The sequence below is a fragment of the Pholcus phalangioides genome, unplaced genomic scaffold (genome assembly GCF_987345545.1).
Source record: "Pholcus phalangioides strain wild (caught in Gottingen) unplaced genomic scaffold, Ppha-v1.0 ptg000017l_1, whole genome shotgun sequence".
In the NCBI taxonomy this organism is placed as follows: domain Eukaryota; kingdom Metazoa; phylum Arthropoda; class Arachnida; order Araneae; family Pholcidae; genus Pholcus; species Pholcus phalangioides.
The window spans coordinates 41,401,562-41,423,591 of NW_028301610.1; the positions used below are offsets into that span (position 1 = coordinate 41,401,562).

The following is a 22,030-nucleotide window of genomic DNA, read 5'->3' on the forward strand; positions in this document are numbered from 1 at the left end:
CCTTTGTGTTCTTTTTCAAAATTTTTTTGTTCTTATCGCCCCAACTTGAGTCAACAAATATAGGATTATTATACACTTCAATATGTATTATTTTTCTTATATCACACTCATAGCCTCAAACCCGTCCTCCCTTGCACTATTCCAATCCCTCCCAGGGGCGATATTGCCTATTTTGGGTAACACTACACTAAAAGATTGGAGCGTTTATTAATAAAGACAAATACTGAGCCAGTTTTGAACTCACGAAACCTAAATACGAATGGCTCTTTACAATGGATAATTTAGAAATCAGAATGATTTTTTTTCAGTAATTTTTTTTTTCTCAGATAATGCTAAATTGGTGGAAGTTACAAGAGACGTACGTGAGTGATTCAATGAATGAGTAGGATAGGTCGCGCACGTTTTCTGAGAATTGCCTCTCGGGTTACACACTGCTCACTGAGATGTCAAGTTCCTTACTAATTCCAATGTCAATATCGTCTTGAATTAGATTTTCAATTCTACATGCATCGTCATCTGTGGTGGACGTAATGGCTGACCAGAACATTGCTCATCCTGCACATCTGTCCCTCAGTTATTCCACTCAGTGCATTTAACCCCCACTTGCTTATGTGACATGGAATTAGTAACGTACACCTCAAAAAAAATGTCGGTGAATTTCTGCTAGCAATATGCCTCTGAAAGCGTGAAAATTGATCACTCCTCGTTTGAACATGTTGCCGTGAGTCCAACCATCTAAGGGTACGATTATAGTACCCTTAGCGCGGGTATACTATAATCGTTCTCTTCCTCTTGTTGTCTCCGATTGGTTTAAAACCCGAATTTTTCAACTTTTTTTAGCTTGAAATTCGAAATTGGTTAAAAACCCGATAAAACACGCACGCGTTTCCAGAATCGGAAACACGCGTTCACTATAATCGCACCCTTACAGCTGATATTAAGCGAGTCAGAATGAATGGCAAATGGTGTGTATTAAATGAAAAATTTGCCATTGTATCTCTTTCTTTCTTTTCTTTTTTTTTTTTGATTATCGATTATTGAAACATTTTTCGGGAAGCTCCGGGTGAAATAAGACAAATGGGTAATCGGGAGCTGATTCATTCAAGAATTGAGTAAACATTGTCGCAGATGTTGTGATGGTTGCACACGTGTGTATACGTCAAGTAATTGATCATATCGCCCGAGCCGGTTTCTCTGAGGATGCCATGAGTGCACTGAAGGATTATTGACCCCATCCACGGATGATGGGACCATCCTTCCTTCTACAAGTCGTAACCTCCTTCCCATCGCCTGTCTTCTTGGCAGTGTCTGGTTCTTCGTTCCGTGATGGTATGTATGTTAGGCTGCGTGTGTAAGTGCGTGCTGGTTGGCTCTTCCTCTTGTTCTCATTCACATCACGGTCCGAATGGCATTATCATGGTGATTGCCGAGCAGCAGCAAGTTTCGGATGAGTGAAAGGAGCAGCAAACGAGGAAATTATTGTTATTACAAAGATCATCTCTCATGGAGAGATGATGTTCTCCCAGCATCTTAAAATTATTCGGGCTTTGCTTCGAAGAAAGTGACCGTTTTTTTTTCATCCTTCTCCAAAATGGATGTGTTGCTGATCGTTTTTTCAGAGGATAGATTACTACTATCAAAAATACTTTCTGTTCGTGTTCTTGCAGTATTAGCATGGCCGGTTGATTTTTTTTTTTGTCAGCTTTTTGTTTTTTGGTTTCGACTGCACTCAAATGCATGTGTAGCGAGAAGAGAAACGTTTGTACGTGGGAAAAATACCAATTTCAGGCAATTTGTGTACTTTCTTTTCTTATATGTTTGGTTAGCTGAGTGGACGTGCTTTTCTGAATGGTCAACAAACCATCCTTCCGTTCTTGAATTGATGGATTCTTTTAGAAGCAAACGTGTTTAAATTTAGCTTGAATGGGAATTTAATTAAGGTATTCATCAAAAAATGGCTCGTGAGTACGAAATCGATCTCTCTTGTCAGTCCCTGTGAGTACTGCAGTGATCGCCAGCAACAAGTTGAAGATGATTATACAGGGTGTCCTGTAAGTGCTAGCACGGCCCCCTGTGCTCTTACTTTCAATTAGAAAGTTGTTGTCCTGTTCCTCCCGATGCCAACAAAAGTTCCATGCTTCTAAGTACAAAATTCACAGAGATATTCAAATTCGAAAGACGGAGGAAATTTGGGAACGAGCAGCATTAAATGCGAGTAAAATTGTTTTTCCACATTCAGCGCTGTTCTTTTCAAAATTTCCTCCGTTTTTCGAATTCGAATATCTCTGCTATAGTAGAAAGATACATTATATGTGTGGGAAAAAAATCATTAACAAGAGTATAGGAAAGAAAGAGCAACTTCCGTAGAGATAGGGTTGTTATAAAACTTCGCGATGGTGACGAGAGAGGTAAGAAAGCACAGAGAACTTGTTTGAATTTATTCCACTGGTGTTTTGACATAATATTATGCCCATGATCGTAAAGAGATTAAACTTATCGTTCAAAAATAAGGTACAAGATACTCTCATGTGTCTCATTTTCAATAATTACAATCCATCGTTAAAGATTTTCTACATTTCGTTGTGTTTATCTTAAACAACAAACGGTATTTCACACTATTCGTTCTTGTCCATTCAATCAGAAAACTAGATATAGCCACGCTGAGCTAATTTTCAAGGTGCTAAAAGCAGGAAGCGGTGAAGCAGATGAAGATGCAAGCTTTTCCAGAGATTTTGGAAATCATTTTGGGCCTTAAAACCATTTGGAATTAAGTTTCGGATTGAGCGACACAGCTTCTATTTTTAAAGACTATTTCGGTCGCCTTTTAGTACGTCGAGTCAAACGTTATTGCCAGTCTTCAAAAAGTTTGTTCAAAATGATGTTACTTAATATTTATTGACCCGGTCTCAGCTCACCTGCCACTTTAATTAATTTCGATACTCTTGGAAGTTTTTGCTTACTTGACTATATACAAATAAAAAAATTAATAACAAAAATACCCTGCTTCAACACAAGACGCTCACTTTTCTGGTTTTGACCAAAATCACAAGGTGTGGCTGTTCAATTTATTATCAAATATCGCACTACACTTGATGCTCGTCTGTACATATTTTGAAAAAAACTTAAAAATTTTAATGACAATTTTTCGAATATATGTAGGAATATACATTTTTGATTGCAATTTTTTTTAAGACTGGCGTTTGCCGGAAATAATGGTTCTAATTAAGCACAATATTCAATGCATTTGTATGCAAAATCGCACCCGTGATTCACGTGAATTCGACTTACTCGCTTATTGTCGGTCCCACCTATCGCGTAACTTCACGGTATTACTGTATACAAAAGAGAATATCCCTAAAAGACCTCATCAACTTTACAGAGTAAAATTCTTCTCTCGTATATGCATAAAAAGTGTATAAAGATCTATATCTCTTTACTACGACCTAGAGTTTTTGAACCAAAAATGTACGTCGTCACATCCGGTGCACCAAAATGTATCTTTACTGCAAACATTAGAGCCTTCAATGCATGTATGTGACATTATATTCACATGAGAAGGTACTCAAAATGTCCACCACGCATATCGAAGCATGCTTATGCGGACAGTAGAATGGCTGACTGAACACGATCCATCTACGCGGTGTCTGCAAAAACGAACGCAGCATGAAAACGAGCAACTAAGTACACTTGTATAGTAATTGGGGTTCGATAAACCAATTTCTTGAGATGGGCCTCATAAAAATAAATCCAATGGTATCACATCTAGCGGCCACTCAACCGGACACTCACGTCCGATTTGGATTTAACGTCATTCATTTTCACTCGTATTTTTCTCGACAAGTATGGGTCAAAGAGTTATAGTTCCTTGGACACTTTTTGTTCATTTCGAGCGAGAAATCTTGTTCTTCAGTGTTTATGTAGATTTTACGGATCACCCTGTATGGAAGAGCATCTCACCTTTTTTCTTAGAAGTTAATCATTTAACTCGGTGGTTCTCAAACTTTTTACATCTGTAGTTTCCTTGCCTGGTGACCATATATTCTCCCCATAACAATAATAATTACTTAAATCGGTGCCTCCCACCAAGCAAATTGCAAATTCTGTTCACTTCTAACCTCTAAGTAGGCATGCATCAATATCCCTACCCTGCAGCGACGCACACTTTAAGAGTCACTGATCTAACTATAAATATGTGTGTATGAATGTAATTATTAATTTCATTAAAACTAAATCGTAATCCGAAGTTTTTGGAGAAGGGAAGAAGTCATCACACACACAGTGCTAATCACGAGACTATTATATATGCCATCTTCAATAGCGACAATCGGGGTTGATAAAAAAACGGGTTTTTTTAGTTAAATAGCATTTACATTAAAAACAATAAAATTTCTGAAAAATCATATTCAAACCTCTAATAAATAATTAAAATAAAATGTTTATTAATAAAATTATCACTATATTCCCATATTAATTAATCTATAAATCTTCCTTACATTTTAACAAAAACCAACTTTTGCAATTTGATTATTTTATAGCTTAACTCAAGGAATTATTTTTGTGTGTTTGAAAATTCTCTCTCTCTCTCTCAGTGTTATTATTAACCATATACTAAAGATGTTTTCTCCAGTTACTTTCAATATGCTTAATTTGGAAGCCATTTTACAAAACTGTGCTAAAAACTTGGTAAATACAATGTATTTAATGACGCACAATTAATTCAGATTAACAATTAATTCAGATTAATTAGCGATGATTTACAACATACAGGGTGATTATAAATAAAGTTCCGATTTCAAAACACTGTAAAATAAAAACCACTGGTCAGAATGACTTGAAAATTTGCATGAACATTCCTGAAGCAATGGAATTTTGTATGGTGAAGGAGAAAAAAATATACTTTTTATATACTTTTTTTATTTTTATTTTTACCAGATATAGACTCTCGACTATATCTGACCTAGTTTAAAACAATAATACATTATTGAATTACAATATTACCTTTTCATATTTGTGTAATCATTTATCAATGAACAGTAAAAGAAGTTTAATAATTTAATAATAATCTTTGTAAGGACTGAGCGTACGTTTGAGACGTTTATGTTCTGTTCATTTTGAAAGTGTATGTATTTGTACTGTATAGCAGTGTTTCCCAACCTTTTTGATAGAGTGGATCCGCTTTAGTGAAGGTCAAGGCACCACGGACTACCTGTAGCGAGGGTCAATTTCCACGTTGCTTCCTCATGAAATCCAAAATGTGTTGTTCTTTTTATTTGCATATCATAAAAAATTGAAGTAATAAGTTAAAATTTCTTAACACTATAAATGTGTCAATAATAATAAATGAAAATGATCCCACGGACCCACGGCGGTCCGTTGAAAAACACTGCTATACAGTGCACATGATTTTGTTTCCTGCAATTTAGTTAGACGTTATAAAGTTTATCTTGAAAAATGTGTGTAATATTTTTATTCTTGGGTTTCCTTTTTCTGTAGTAAAATTTTTAAAACAGTACAGTTCAGAAGTGCATAAAAAATATTTATTAAGTACTCGCCTGTACTTAGAGGTCAGAAAATATGAATCAGATCGGGTTTTGGTATGTGTATAAAAAGGATGCTTTTGATGGTATGAGAGGGGGGGGGGGGGGTAGGAAGTGAGTATTTATAGAACTCCGGCCTATATATCCGACTTTTCTGTTATCCAACCAGTCCTTCGGCCACATTAGGCCAGATAGTATAGAGTCTACTGTACTTAATGTAAAATAAACGACGCGCTGTACTCATGCAACATGTGGGAAATTTGCTCGCAAAATGGAAACGAAAGCTAGTCTGGGTAAAATGATATCTTAATTAATATCGCACGATTTCATAATTCATGGAAACATAAACGAAATGAAGTAATTTATATACTGAGAAACTACAACTTTTTTCCACAAGAAATGGCAAATATTTTGTCCACCGTGTTCTGGCTATGAAGTGAAAGCGCAAAAATGTGCTTATTCAACAACAGATCAGAGTATGCAGGGCCGCAACTAGGGGGAGGGGGAGTAGGCGGATCTGGTGCTCCTGTCACCGGACCAGAGGGGACGCAAACTTCACTCTTTAACCTCTCAATCGACATTAAAAAATGCGCCGAAATTCTTGCTTGCCCCGGCTGACGAAGCTTCTAGTTGCGGCTCTGAGAGTAGGCCATGGCCCCGACATCCTGGAGCAGGGCTCCTAGGCTGGGATCTTTTGCGGGCCCCCGACCAGACTTTCACGGGGCCCCTTTATGATGAATTTACAGCGTGAAAAAGCAAACAAATTGTGAAAATTGTCCGGGGCCCCGGGGCTGGAGCCTTGTCAGCCCACCCCTTGTGGGGGCCATGGAGTAGGCTTATGTCATGGTAATGTGATATGCTTTCAATACATCAAAGTTTGCAATCCGACCACTGTACGTAACATTTTGAGGTACCCCCCCCCCCCCCCATTAAAGCCAAGAAGTTGCAAGGATCAGATGAACGTTGCAGCGGCCAAGTGACGTGTCATCCTGTTATTGTCAAAATGGTTCTTCAGCAGCTGCATTGCTGGTGTTGCAATGTGCAGCTTGATAAAAGTTGAACTATCCACACACATTTTTGTTTAAATATCTAATAGACGATTACCAATGTCGTCTATTTGCGCTGTTAACTTCCTAAGATATAGCGTAAAACAATTTCGATACGAATGCGGGCCACGGGCCTGGTGCCCACACCAGAAGAGATATCAAAACCAGAGTAGCATCATTGGATTTGTCTTAGAAATTCATAAATTCATATCAGATGACACCACTAGCTTCTCTTTGCATTACGAACTCCTCGAGAATACAGGGTCTTTATAATTAAAATTCGACTTTGAAATGGAAATGGCCATAAAAGGAAAACTACTGAACAAAATGTTATCAAACTTGGTAATAGTTTATAGGTCATGGGATTCAATTTTCCGCAAAAAAAAAAAGTTCAAAAACTCATCACCAGCAGGGAATGGCGCTGTATGCAATATTGTTAAACGGAATAGGACATGAAGACATCTGTTTAAAATGGTTTTAATCGTTTCTGAAACGTGTTACAAAGTATGTTCAATGTGGCGTCCACCATTTTCTGAAAGCAAGTTAATTCGCATTACTGAGTTCTCAACAGTAGCTCTTAGCATATCAGGGGGAATATTACGGACTTGTCGGTGTATCGCATCTTCCTGCCGTAAGCTATGTAGCCATTGCGATTTTGCATAACCCCACAAACAGTTTCGTTTTAGAAACGATTAAAAACATTTTAAACCGATGTCTTCATGTCTTATTTCGTTTAACAATATTGCATACAGCGCTGCCGCTGTGGTGGTCGAGTGGTTACAGTGACGGACTCGCGATGCGAGGATCCGGGTTCGAACCCCACAGTAGTGGTCGGCTGAAGTTGGTTTTCTGTGGTTCCCAACTTCAAAGCGCGAATGCGAGCCGATCTCCCCGTTAAAAAGTCTCGCCACAGAGAGCAACAGGCCTACAACGTTACAAATATTCAATCATTACACTTCACTCACAATTTGAAGTATACATGGCAGCACTGAATATCGTGGCAGACTCTGCCACGAAGCTGGGCTGGAAGAGATCTCGGAAACGGGATAAGTCTGGTTTGCAGAGACCCTGGTGTTCATGCATACAGCGCTATTCAGCGCGGAAAAATTGAACCTCCCGTGACCTTCTGTAAACTATTACCAAGTTTGATAATATTTTGTCCAGTAGTTATCTTTTATGGCCATTTCAAAGAGGAACTTTAATTATAAAGACCCTGTATATGAGATCAATGTTACCATTAGTACGGAGCCCAGTGTGGCCGCACCTGTTGCACACCCCTGAGGGTGACTCTGCCCTGTGAATAAGCTAAGATAGATGAATACAGTACTATTTAAATTGCATGTGGTGCTTTCCGGGTTGAGAGAGAGAGAGAGAAAAAAAGAAAGGTTCGACGTCCAGTGCATAGTGCGCAGACGTACATATCTCACTACAATCAGATGGCTATTGTCCCAAGCAACCGAAGGTCATATTAAATAACCTTGGCCAAAGCATGATGTTTCCGAGTCACATCAGTGAAAACGGTGGCCGCGCGTCGAAAGAGAAGAAAAACAAGTTGGAATTCCTAACAGGTGACCCTCACAACTTCCTCTTTTGAGGATGAAGGTGAAATTCACAGATCTCGCTGTAGCATCATTATAAATTACCTTTCAGCCCTGATGCAGATGCCAGCGAGAGTTCAAATATCTCATGTTAGTAATGCCAGTAATCCTGATACTAATGAGATCTTTGTTTTCTTTCCATTTCGTCATCAGCAAAACAGCGACTAGACGGAATTTCGATAGATTTGTTCTTCACTGTGTCCTACAATTTTACTTTCCAATTTTTTCTCCTGATTTATATTTGTGAACATGGAAACACAAAGAAAAGGATATACAGCGGTTACAAAAATAAAATTTATAAGACTCTTTTCAAACGTTTCTTAGCAATTATTTTTCCGTAATTAGACCCAATAATTATCGAAGTAAAAATATCAATTTTTTTCCTTCCAGAATAAAGATAATTTTGCATCGCTTTTAAACCGTTAGTTGACTTTTTTTCTTCTCATTAATATGCAGAAACTTATGAAAAGAAACACTCCTATCCAGAGATGCAGCACACGTGTATAATAAGGTGTGAGAAAAATAAAAATTACAATAAACGTAAAAAACAATGTTTCTTATTGTGAAAAATAAGAATAGCATCAAGCGCCCAACGCTGGACTTCCGTTATTGATGGAAAACATGCTTTAGGTTTAGTAAGAGATGTGGTAACCTTTGGAATCCGTGCAATCCTAAAGCTTTGGAATCCGTGCAATCCTAAAGCTTTGGAATCCTAAAAGCCGTGCAAGGATTGTTCATAATCTCGATTAGGCTGTTAATTACTTATGTGGTCTCACGCTGGTCGCTGAGTGGTTTTCACCTATGAAACGGTCATCCTGGAGAAGGGCAGGGCGTACGCCGGATCGATCTTATGAGAGGGGCACAAAGGGTTTGGGGGAGGCACAAAAATTTTCTTCCTGAGAAAAAAGCATTTATATCAACAGAAATAATGGTTAATAAATGGTTAATTTAGCATATAAAGGGATAATACAAAGGGATATAAAACATTCTTTCGATGTTTCAATTTTTTTCACCGGAAATATTACTTTTTTTTCTAATTTTTGGTCGGCTTGGGGGGGGGGGGCACGGATCCCTCTGAGCATCATTCCCGCGTATGCCTATGGGGAGGGGGATGAAAGAATGAAACTTATCTCCCAAGAGCATCCCACCCATGTTCTATCGGTTTGAGATTGAAAGATTTCGACGATCATTTCATTTGCCTCACTTCCTCAGGCCGTCATCCTCACTTCCTAGGAAGTCATCGAAAAGCTGAGCCTACACCATCTATAGCACAAAGCCTCCGCGCGAAGCTCGTGACGTCACTGAAGAAGTCGATTTCACTTATAGTCATCGGATATACTGCATCGGCTTACTATATCAAATGGCTACAGGTGAAGTGGACTTCTTCAGTGACGTCAAAACATCGCGCTGAGGCCTTCTGCTATAGATGGTGTTGGCTGAGTGTAGTGAGGTCACACGTTATTTATTTATTTATTTATTCACGTCTCAACAGGCAAGGATTGCCCAATTACAGAGATGGACAAGAAAAGAAAAACACAAATGCAACAAACTACAAAAAACAAAAACGAGTGCAACAATAGAAATACATACGGAAAAGCATAATAACATGAATATTCAATACTCACACATAACTTTTAAGACATTCTCTTATAGTTGAATTGAATATATCAGGTTTCACATCGCACTGATTATATATATTGCACATCTCAAAAATAGGGGACCATCGTAAAATATTTATTTGGAGTTTCGGGAGGTGAAAAGTTCGCCGAACAGGCCTATTTCCAATTGGCACAGAAAAATCAACAAGTTGAAGAAGGTAGCAGTCATCAATTATATTATTGACAATTTTATACAAAAGCGAAAGTAACTTCTTCTTCTTCGGCATTCCAATGATTGGAAATGGAAAAAACGTCGCAGTTCAGTTGTACTTACGTCATTGATGTAGACGTGAAATTGCATGTAAAACATGTAACGTAGAAATCTGTTCTGGACTGATTATCGTTCATGAATAGGAATTCTACATCCACTGTACGTCAAAGCATAATACGGAGGGGGGGAGGGGGGGTGTTATAGGATCAAGTTCCTGTACCTTTTACCAGTAATGAAACCACTCCTCAAGATATGGAGGTTTGCTTGACTATGTCTAACATGGTGCCTGGTGCTCCCACACATGAGCGCCCGCACAATCCCCAACTAAAAATGTTTCGCACTGTTCCGCAACAAACCCTTCGGCTGACTGGAAATGTTTTGTGTCAAAAATCCCCATAGTAGTGTTTCCTGCACTAAAACAAAAATTTCTAATTTTCCTCTGCTTTTCTAACATGGGCTGCGTTTATCTAAAACAAAATCATTCACATCTAATGCCATCCGATCAAAGCAAAGTTAATGCACAGCAACACCAAAAGTTCTCTATCTCTCAGATCACTTATTCGCATTTAAGTGAGGCTGAAAGGGGTGGGGGCTTTCTGATGATAATCAGTACTGAGAGAGTTGAAAATTTTAAAAAGAGCGGTTCTTTTGTTCTCAATGCTCGAAATATTCAAGTTTTATAGATTATGGCCTCTGAAATTCAATAATAAACTTTAAAAATATGTTAAAATAGGAATTTATGACTGGGAAACTTCAAAAAATACATTTTTACCAAAAAGGTTTGGAAATAGGCAAAAAAAAGCATGGCATTTTGCCTGAACTTCCGGGCTCTAGTTATCACCCTTCAAAAAAGCATTTAAATGAACAGAAATCGGTTAATTTAGCATATAAAGGGTATTTTCTTTCGATGTTTCAATTTTTTTCACCGGAATATTACTTCTTTTTCTAATTTTTGGTCGGCTTGGGGGGGGGGGGGCATGGGCACCCTGCTCGGCCCCCCCCCCGCGTATGCCCCTGTCCATGGCCCCCACAAGGGTGAGGTTGACAACGCTCCATCCTGGAGACCCGGGACAATTACCGTAATTTTCTTGTTTTTTCATGCTATAAATTCATTGGCTTGGGGTCCTGCTCCAAGATGAGGAGAGGTCATGAGGGTCTCTTTCCCCTGTCACACTAATTTAACAAAATACCGAGTTGAGATGGCGTTTATACTTATTCCGATTTTATTTACCCTTCTAACTACACACTTTTCTTCTACTGATCCGACATCATCTCCTGTCATTTGCATATTCTTAACCATATATATGCATATCGCACCTTAAATTTCTATGTGGATATGAGAAATGACCGTGGTAGAACAAAGATGACCGAATAATATGCATTTTAAACATGAGAAAAATTAATTGGATTTGTGTGGGGAGGGCAAGTGCGTGTGTGTATGGGAACAGATCTCTCTGATTACTGCATTATACTGAATTGTGAAAGAAGTACGATTTAAAAACGGATGTATCACCCTCTTCAACGAATATTTTTTACGGTACTTAGGCTGCCGGAAGATTAGGGAAAGACTAGTGTTTACGGAGGTAGCTCGAGCTTACCTGCCGCCCGGGTGCGAAGCCTCATATGCCGCCCCTAAAGGCGACCCTGGTGGGAGACTGGCAGGGCTTTAGTCGAGAGGACCCAAAGCGTATTAATAATACGCTTAAAATCTATCTTGGGGCCCGTGAAAGATTCCAGTCTAGGGCCCCCTGACGCAGGATGTAAGGGCTATGGGAGAATATACAGGAGGTACAAAACTTCGAGATCCCAAATAGAGATTTTGTCTCTAGCCACCACTGATAGCTTACATTCTTGTTTTTGGTATATTACGATCGTAGACCCTTTTGTCTATTTATTCCCTCAAGGTTTCTCAACTTCCGTTGTCGAGGTATGACTCAAAAGTGTGATGACGTATGTGAATTTTCACTGTGTGAAATTTTTAAAAATTTTGGAACTAAATTATATGCTGCCGCCCCTTACAACCTTCCGCCCGGGTACAAAGCACCCCTTGCACCCTCACTTAAGCCGCCCCTGAGTATATATATATGTATATGAGGCAGTGATTCTCAAAGGGTATGCCACGGTACCCTAGGATGCTCTGAGATCTTTCGGGACTGCTGCGAAGTGGTTTTTCTTTGGAATGCAGTCATATTGGATGCTATAAGGCTGACTCCCAATCAGTGTGCCAGTGATTTACGGTGTCACCGACGTACCTCAAAATAGGGTAGTCGTTCTAAAATTTCCAAGGTGCGGCTAACGGAAAAAACATTGGAAGAAAGTTGGGAAAGAACAGCATAAATCAGAAAAAGAAACTTCGTCCGTTAGCTTATGCTGTTTTTTGGGGCAAGGGGAATTAAGTAATCACCCTGTATAATATGTTGCTCAAGAAATTATGGTTGTCTTCATCCAAGTGCGGATGCATGAATATATGGTATTTCTTTTTTAACGTGTCAACTTTGGTTTGGGCTTCCAAATTCCCAACATTTTGAAGACATCGGGAGTGAGAAATCATATTTCCCGGGAATTCTACGAATCACTTATTTACAGTGGAACCCCGTTTATACGACTTTTAGGTTCGGCCTTGATTACTCTCTGTACTTGTCTTTCTAATTTTTAAATATTTAATTAATGCGCAGAACAACTTCAATCACTTGACGTTTTCACTAAGTGTGGCTTCACATCTACAGGCACTCACTGTGTCGTGTCAGACACAGCAAACATTCTTTAACATGGTTTGATTTTCAAAAAGGTCTCTTCGTTTTCTCCTAAAGTCATTCTTCCGCTTTTTCGAGGCTTAGTTCGTCCTGGACTGGAGTATGCTGTAAGGTTTTGGAGACCATACCTACAGAGGGACATAGACTTGGTTGAAGGGGTGCAGAGAAGAGCTACGCGTGTCCTTATTGGTACACAGGGCTTGAGTTATGAAGAGAGACTTCATTTTTTGAATATGTTTACATTGGATGAACGCAGATGCCGAGGAGATATGATCGAAGTGTTCAAAATTTTCAATGGGATGGATAGGATGGACCATGAACTTTTAGTACACCGCCAATCGACTGCTCTTACAAGGGGACACCAGTATCGATTGGTGAGGGACAATGCAAGGTTATGGTGTCGCAGGGAATTTTTCTCTAATAGGGTTGTTAATAAATGGAATAGCTTACCCGCGGAGGTAATAAATTGTAACACAATTGACACGTTTAAAAAGAAATACGATAAACATGTTGGGGTAAATCGAGAGGCTATCCATACTTAGAATAAGACAACCATAATATTCTTTATGGGCATTGTATAATATTTTATCATGTGTATATATTGTTTATAATTTTTGTTAATTGCATTTTTAATTGGGTTGCTGTATTTTTTAAATATATGACATCCATATTTGTTATGGGCATCTTTTTCTCAGCCACCTCGTTGGGCATTTTGCCTGTTGTGGCTTTGTATTTGTATAAAAATGTCTGTCTATGCTGTGCAGCCAGGATGCGATAGATATGAACACTTTCATTCGTTTTATGTTAAAGAATTTTTGCTGTGTCTGACACTACATGGTGAGTGTCTGTAGATGTGAATTCACCCTAAGACTCGAATCCCAAATTTTGGGAAATTTATATTTATCATTTCTCTCAATGGGGTATGCATAAATAGGTAACTAAAATCACGTTTTATGGATATTGCAGCCTCAAAAGTTATAGATTTTAGGGTGTTTGTCAACAGACCAGAAAACACGTAAGCTTACAACCATTTTAAAGTAGCTATCAAATTGATTTATTTTTTGTTTTTTCTGATAATTCTGGAAATGTGTTGAACCCTGAATAGGAGAATTATATTTATTTATAGGCGATAGCGTCGATATTGGTCTCTTCTGAGTTATTACCCATGTCTTTGTTTCTTTTTGTATTGCTTTGTTTCGATTGTCATTCTTAAAGCATTAAAAAATCTGTTCAGAGGTTTTAGGTCTGCTAATAAGGAAACGTCCAAAAAATATTGATTCTTTTTTTTAAAATTAAGTAGAATTTCTTTTGATTGTGGTGCTTTGCTTGCTTACTGTGTTAAATCCACTGTTTGTAATGTCAAAAAAAAGACAGGGAGGATTCTCAGCCGGAAGGGGGAAGCTGTGGTTTCTCAGGCAACCCTAGAATTGGTTCAGAAATCAAAATCTCTCACACAAAGCTCAAGCTGAGTTTCAACAGTTCTAAAACACTTCTGGCGCCCTTAAACCAGGACCTTGTTTTCCATAGATATACGCCCATAAGTTTGATGCAAAATTAGTTAAATCAAAAAGTCAGTTAGAATTTCATAACTAGGGGAATTTAAAAATAAAATAATTATTATCACCATATGAACTGTCACACTCTTGGTTATCTCTCCCCCCCACCCCCCACGTGAACTGTCTATATCTGCTTATGTGTGTTACAACAATTCATGGTGCCACCCAGAAGCGTACGCTAGAGGGCATACTGAACTTGTGTCCTCCCCCACCCCAAAGATGATCAAAAATTGAAAATGTATTTAAGTATTTTTGTAAACAATTAAAATAGCGAAGAAAATTATGCTAGCTCTATCAGTTTATATTTATTTCAAATCTTTTTTTTTTTGAAGTAGCTCAAAATGTTTTCTTTGGAAGAGATTCCTAAATGCAGTAAATGTAAAATGTTTGAAAATCCTTGTATTAAAGGGTGAATTGGGCACCTATTTAGGGTGACCAGATGAGGTGCCTGTGAAATCAGAAAAAATCCCAAAATTTGTTATTAACAACTGTGACATGACTCGGAAAGTATTATCACACTGTTTCTACACAGAGGTGTCAAAACAAGTAAAACATCAGGATAGGGCTGATGTTTATACAGAATTGTATAATTAGGACATTTCGTATATACAGAATTGAAGAGCATACACCATGAAGGGATGGGTTGGTTGGTTGGGTTGATTATATACTCATAAATAATTGGGGAGGGGTGAGTTGTTCAAGAAATCTGAGTCCCATGTTTCAACGCTTAAGCTTCTACATATATAATAAGTTGAAATCTATAAAAAGAAAGATTGTGGTGTCCACCATGAATTTTTGATGAGTTTGTTCTTACTAACATCTACACATTTTTCAACCTTCGGCTCTATGCTATGATAGTTGTGGAGGACTTGGATCTTATAGCCATTACAGAATCTTGGGCAAAGGATGGGGATGAATCTTTCTTACACATCTCCGGATACGATACTTTTTTGAGAAATAGATCTGATAGGAAAGGGGGTGGAGTGTTGATATACGTGAAATCATGTTTGAAGGCTAGAGAGTGTAACGTGCAGAGAAGTGATATTGAAACCATATGGGTTGAACTTGAGAACAAAAGACGTCATAAGCTTATTGTTGGGGTTTGTTACAATCCACCGAATAGGGATCAAAACTATATCGCCAAAATGCATGATGAAATTTCCTACATGTGTAAGCGAAAGAGGGTTCTCATACTAGGGGATTTCAATTACCCGGGTATTGATTGGGAGAACCTTTCATCTGGAAATCAGTATGAAAGAGACTTTCTTAAGTTGGTGCTCGAAAATTTTTTGTATCAGCATGTATCAGAAGCCACTAGGGGTACTGCTATTTTGGATTTAGTTCTTACTAGTTCTGAGGATCTAGTTGAACATGTTTCGGTGGGGGAAGAGTTTTCTTCCAGTGATCATCGTATCGTCAGATTTCACTGTAACTTTTCCTCGGGTAAGGTTGATAACAAAAGACTGGTTCCTTGTTTTCGGAGAACTAACTTTGATGTTTTGCGAAGAAGGTTAGCGGAAGTTTTCAAAGACCGGTTGGAATCAGTAGGGGTGGTAAGTCAATGGGAAGAATTTAGTACGAAGCTGTCCTCTGTTTTGCACGACGTCATACCCTTTGTTCGAAAAAAGCGTGTTTGTACATCACACCCTCTATGGTTCACGGATAGCGTGCGGAACCTTTATCTTGAAAAGAAAAGAGCATTCAGAGAGTATAAAAGTGGACGAGGTGACCTATCATTGTTTACTGATAAAAGAAGACTGTTGAAGAAAGCGATAAGGGATAGTAAAAAGCAAGTTGAATCTAGGTTGGCAGATAACATTGGCTCTGACCCAAAATCATTTTTTCGATACGTCAATAATGGATGTAAGGGGACAGTTGGCCCCCTCTCGATAGGAGGCTCAAAAGTAGAGAGCAATGTAGGCATGTGTAGTGCTTTCAATGACTTTTTCGCGTCGGTTTTTAATGGAGATAATAATATTCGATATACGGGTGTTGCATGGGGTAATAAAACGCTCAACGATATTCAAGTGGAAGACGTGGAGGTCCTAAATCTTCTAAGAAATGTATGTGCAAGCAAAGCACCAGGACCAGGTGATATCTATCCCAGGGTTCTCAGGGAAGGTGCTAATGAATTGTTGGGGCCAGTCGCACAGATATACAGGAGTAGTGTTGCTGAGGGTATCGTCCCGAGAGATTGGAAACTGGCTAACGTTGTTCCGATATTTAAGAAGGGTAGTAGAGAAGTGGTGTCTAATTATCGTCCAGTGAGTTTGACGAGCTCCCTCTCGAAAATTTTGGAAATTATCATCAAAAGGCAGTTTGTGAAGTGGATAGACGAGAATAATGTATTGTCGGATAATCAGCATGGGTTCAGGAAGGGGAAGTCATGTGTAACTAACCTCCTTTGCTTCTATGATTACGTGACTAAGGCTTTGGGTAAGAGCAAAAATGTCGACGTTGTTTACCTTGATTTCCAGAAGGCATTCGATCGGGTCCAACATGGCAAACTCTTGAAGCGTTTACACGAGATTGGAATAGGGGGCAACTTGCTGAATTGGATAGAATCGTGGTTAAGAGATAGGTCGCAACGAGTTATGGTGAACGGGGAATTCTCTGGTTGGACAGACGTCACAAGTGGAGTTCCTCAGGGAAGTGTCCTTGGCCCTATACTTTTTTCACTTTTTATCGACAAACTCGATCAGGGTATCGATGGAATTACTAGCAAATTCGCAGATGATGTGAAGCTTATGGGGGTAATCGGAAATGAAAGCGATAGGGAGTTGCTCCAGACCAACTTAAACAAGATTGCAGCATGGGCAAATGAATGGAGCATGACGTTTAGCGTAGATAAGTGCATGGTCGCTCATTTTGGTTCGAACAACCCACGGTTCTCTTACGAGTTGAATGGTGTCACTATCCCGGATGCAACTAGAGTCACCGATTTGGGAATTCTCATTGACGAGCGACTTAAGTTTTCTGAACATTGTTCAGCGGTTGTCAAAAAATCGAATAGAATGCTTGGTCTCATTTTCAAAAAGGTCTCTTCGCGTTCTCCTAAAGTCATTCTTCCGCTTTTTCGAGGCTTAGTTCGTCCTGGACTGGAGTATGCTGTAAGGTTTTGGAGACCATACCTACAGAGGGACATAGACTTGGTTGAAGGGGTGCAGAGAAGAGCTACGCGTGTCCTTATTGGCACACAGGGCTTGAGTTATGAAGAAAGACTTCATTTTTTGAATATGTTTACATTGGATGAACGCAGGTGTCGAGGAGATATGATCGAAGTGTTCAAAATTTTCAATGGGATGGATAGGATGGACCATGAACTTTTAGTACACCGCCAATCGACTGCTTTTACAAGGGGACACCAGTATCGGTTGGTGAGGGACAATGCAAGGTTATGGTGTCGCAGGGAATTTTTCTCCAATAGGGTTGTTAATAAATGGAATAGCTTACCCCCGGAGGTAGTAAATTGTAACACAATTGACACGTTTAAAAAGAAATACGATAAACATGTTGGGGTAAATCGAGAAGCTATCCATTCTTAGAATAAGACAACCATAAGTATTCTTTATGGGCATTGTATAATATTTTATCATGTGTATATATTGTTTGTAATTTGTGTTAATTGCATTTTTAATTGGGTTGCTGTATTTTTGAAACATATGCCAACCATATTTTTATGGGCAACCATATTTTTATGGGCATCTTTTTATCAGCCACCTCGTTGGGCATTTTGCCTGTTGTGGCGTTGTATTTGTATTTGTATTTGTATTTATGCATTGCCCACTTTTACATAAAGTCCCCTCCTCACCTGAAACTTTGAATGAAAAATTTACAAAATAACTTGTGTAACAAAATTATTTATACTATAAGTAAAAAAGGGCATACCATGTAACAGGCATTATTTCAAATAGGAAAAACTTAGGAAAAATTAGTTAAACACATCCAGAATATCAGAGTTAAAAAAAAGTACTAATTCTTTTTTTCACAAAAGTAGTTATTCTATTCGACATGACATGAATGTTGCTCTCCACTTGTTAATACAAGATATACAGGAACTAGATGTTGTGAAGCTATTTATTATTTGAGATGTTAATTTTTTTAAGGAAGGAAAAACTCATCTCTGCCTCTACCGGGAGTCGAACCCGGGTCCCTTGATTGCTGGACGAGTGCTCTGACCACTAAGCTACAGAGGAGATAGAGATTTTCCTTCGCTAGAGCGTATATATGTGCCGAACGGAACCGTGCAATGGACGGTGAACCGATCATCTAATAGCTCATTGACGACGAACCGCCAGATGGCTATATATATGACAAAAATTAACATCTCAAATAATAAATATCTTCACAACATCCAGTTCCTGTATATCTTGTATTAACAAGTGGAGAGCGACATTCATGTCATATATATAGCCATCTGTTGGCTCGTCGTCAATGAGCTATTAGCTGATCGGTTCACCGTCCATTACACAGTTCCGTTTGGCACATATATACGCTCTAGCAAAGGAAAATCTCTATCTCCTCTGTAGCTTAGTGGCCAGAGTACTCGTCTGGCAATCGAGGGACCCGGGTTCAACTCCCGGTAGAGGCAGAGATGAGTTTTTCCTTACTTAAAAAAAAAAAAATTAATATCTAAAATAATAAATATCTTCACAACATCCAGTTCCTGTATATCTTGTAGTTATTCTATTCATCATCATATTACCTCATTTACTTTTAGAATCTTTTCTAGAGTTCTTTTCCATTGATGTCGCTTCTGAATTTGTACTTGTCCGACGTGAAAACAATTTTTTTTACAATGACGAAAATCTGACCTTTCGCTTTCACAAGTGAAATTCCCATCATCAACATGTGTAAAATCAGCAGTAACTATAACTAAACAGAATAATAAGAACTCATCAATGAATAAGGCAAATACACTAGAAATACAAAAACTCCTAATCCATTTTGACACACAATGGGTCTCGTCTTCAGAGGAAAAATATTTAACCACTAATCACGCTGACCGAGGATCCCACTTGGGTTGGATACCGCATCTGAACTCTCGGTTGCTCACCGGGAGGAAAAAGTACATCTGTTCACTTCAAACGCTGTGGTAAAAATAAAGCTTAGACCCTGAGTGTAAGACTAATGCAGCATCCTGATTGGGCGCTTGTGGAATAGAGCTACCCAATTGGTCTATTTTAATTTTCTTAGAATTCCCACTTGTAATGAATTTTAAGCCATGCAAACTTCTTTGCAGTTTAGAAAGGCTTAGAAAAAACACATACAAATTCATATATATTTTTTTTGTTGTTGCAGATTAAGTTAAATTACAAAGCATGAAATTTAATTTTCTCTTATTTTGTCCACAGTTATTGAATGGCATATATATTTAGTCCTTCTCCCCCAAAAAATGAAATACTTTTGTGATTTGACGTAATCATGGCAATTCATGTTATGCTTGCAATGACATTTTCATTATTAAAAACAAAAGTAACAATCTTTTTTACCGTGTAAATTGTTTGGGAATAATTTTATTTCCCCAAAATTCTGAATTTTTTACAATCATGGTTAAAACTCGGGAGATACAAGAATTTTTTGGAATTCCAGGAGCTAAAGTAGAAATTCTTGAGCATCCCAAAAAATCCGGAAGAGTTTGCAGCTATGATATAGACAGAGTGAAAAAATGAGACATGCCTTTACCTTTTCTATAATTTGAATTCCTGCTTGCCTCAGTTATTTTTTGGGTACTCACACAGTGCCACGCAAAATTTGCATTAGAATAATAAAACTTGAATAATTTCTATCTTGGAAGAAAAACCTCTCTTATGTGGCCTAACTGGGTCGTCCCCAGAAATCCTGATTTGTGTGTGAAGGGGGATTTAAAGGTATACTCTAAAATAATTGTATAGATATACTACCAAACCAAATTTTTTTGGGTGTTTAAAAGTAAAGGTGGCTACTGCAAGCTTGATATGCATGCATGTTCAATCTTTTTGTATGAGCATGCTTAAGCGTATGTATGGGAAATTTTTACTCAAGCATTTTGATTGTACAAGCAGCTGGAGTCTTGAATGAATTTTGATGATGCATGCTTGTTCAAGCCGCACCTGTACAAGCAAAACCATGCAGGTAGTTTTCACTCTTCAGTGAGCTTCGCTTTGTGCTAAAATTTGTTATTATGTGTTATGATTATTTCCAGCAAGTATGCTTGTCGAACTTGCATTTGCCTGTGTAGCCACCTTTAAATACAGTCAAACCTCAGATTACATGATGAGGACTACTCTATAAAAGGCTTTGCATTTTTGAGTGTGCAAAGGTTCCAACTGAATATTGTCTCGTTAAAAGAGATAGATTAGTTATAGATAGATAGTTTATAGATTTTATTCGCACATCACCATAACTAATAGTAATGATTTAATGCCTGAAAAAATAAAAACAACTATGTAACTTTTCAAAGTAAGTTACCAGGGCCGGATCAACCATTAAGCAAAATAAGCACATGCTTAGTTCATCAAGAAAAAAGGGGCACCGCACCACAAAAAGTTATCAAAATTTCATCAAGCATCCAGCAAAAACTCCTAGAATTTCTGATTGGTCATACATACACTGTAAGACCTTCATCAAAAAGGATGGCACAAATGCAGAAAAACTAATAATATTGCAAACTAGAGATCAAGTTAATGTACAAGATATACAGAAAAACTGGCTAATTTTGTAGAGATACTGATTTTTTGGAAAAGTTTCATCTCTGCCTATACCAGGACCCAAACCCGGGTCTCTCAAATGCTAGTCGAGTGCTCTACCATCAAAACTATAGTGACAGATAGAATATTTAACCAATGGAGCTCACGTATATCCTCAATGGTACTATGCATTGTCTGTGACAGCAGTCAGCTATGGCTCGTAAATGACATCAGGCCACCAGATGGTGACATCTATGCATCTGAAAAAATCTATGATTCTGAAAAAAAAATCTAAAAATCTAAAGTTTGTTTTTTTGGGAAATATGAAAGAAAAATTCCAAAAATGTTCCAAAAAAAAAATAATTTAGGAGATATAATCAAAGACTTCACAAGTAGAAAAAAGGGGAGGGTGAGACTTTCAATGCCCGTGCTTATAAATATTCACAGTTCTGCCTTAGATTAGTTACTTCTAAAATAATAAAATTACATTTTTTTCTTTAATTTCTTAATTTATAGATTCAATATCGAGTGAAACATACTTGTAGGTACCGGGGGGGGGGGTGAAGCACCAAAACCAAGTAGTGCTTAGGGCCTTCAAATGTGTTAATCCAGCCCTGTAAGTTACAGTATGTTGAAATTATGCTTCACTACTGATATCAATAGATTCATCCAAATGAATTACTCACTTGTTTTGCCCTTGAGATGTTACTTAGAAAATTCTATAAACATTTCCAGATAAATACTTACTATACACAGAGATTATCTTAGCATTATACACATCTCAGAGCATGTTTTTTTTTTTTTTTTTTGATAAATTTCCTTTTACAATTACTATGAATTAATTAAACTGAAGAGCCAAAAAAACTGGTACAGGCATGCGTATGCAAATAAAGAGATATGGACCCAATCAGAGAACGGCGCTGCGGTCGGCAATGCCTATATAACACAACAAGTGTCTGGCATAGTTGTTAGATCGGTTAGTGCTGCTACAATGGCAGGTTAT

General features: G+C 38.1%; 1 protein-coding gene and 1 non-coding gene across 2 annotated transcripts in view; one reads left to right on the plus strand and one right to left on the minus strand.

Annotated features, from left to right (window-relative positions):
• jbug (filamin-type immunoglobulin domains fbug) overlaps positions 1-22,030 on the plus strand; it is a 302,454-nt gene that overhangs the window by 24,085 nt on the left and 256,339 nt on the right. The gene's annotated exons all lie outside the window — the stretch shown is intronic.
• Positions 18,484-18,555, minus strand: TRNAA-AGC (transfer RNA alanine (anticodon AGC)). Its single transcript has one exon. It is a non-coding gene; the product is annotated as a tRNA-Ala (tRNA).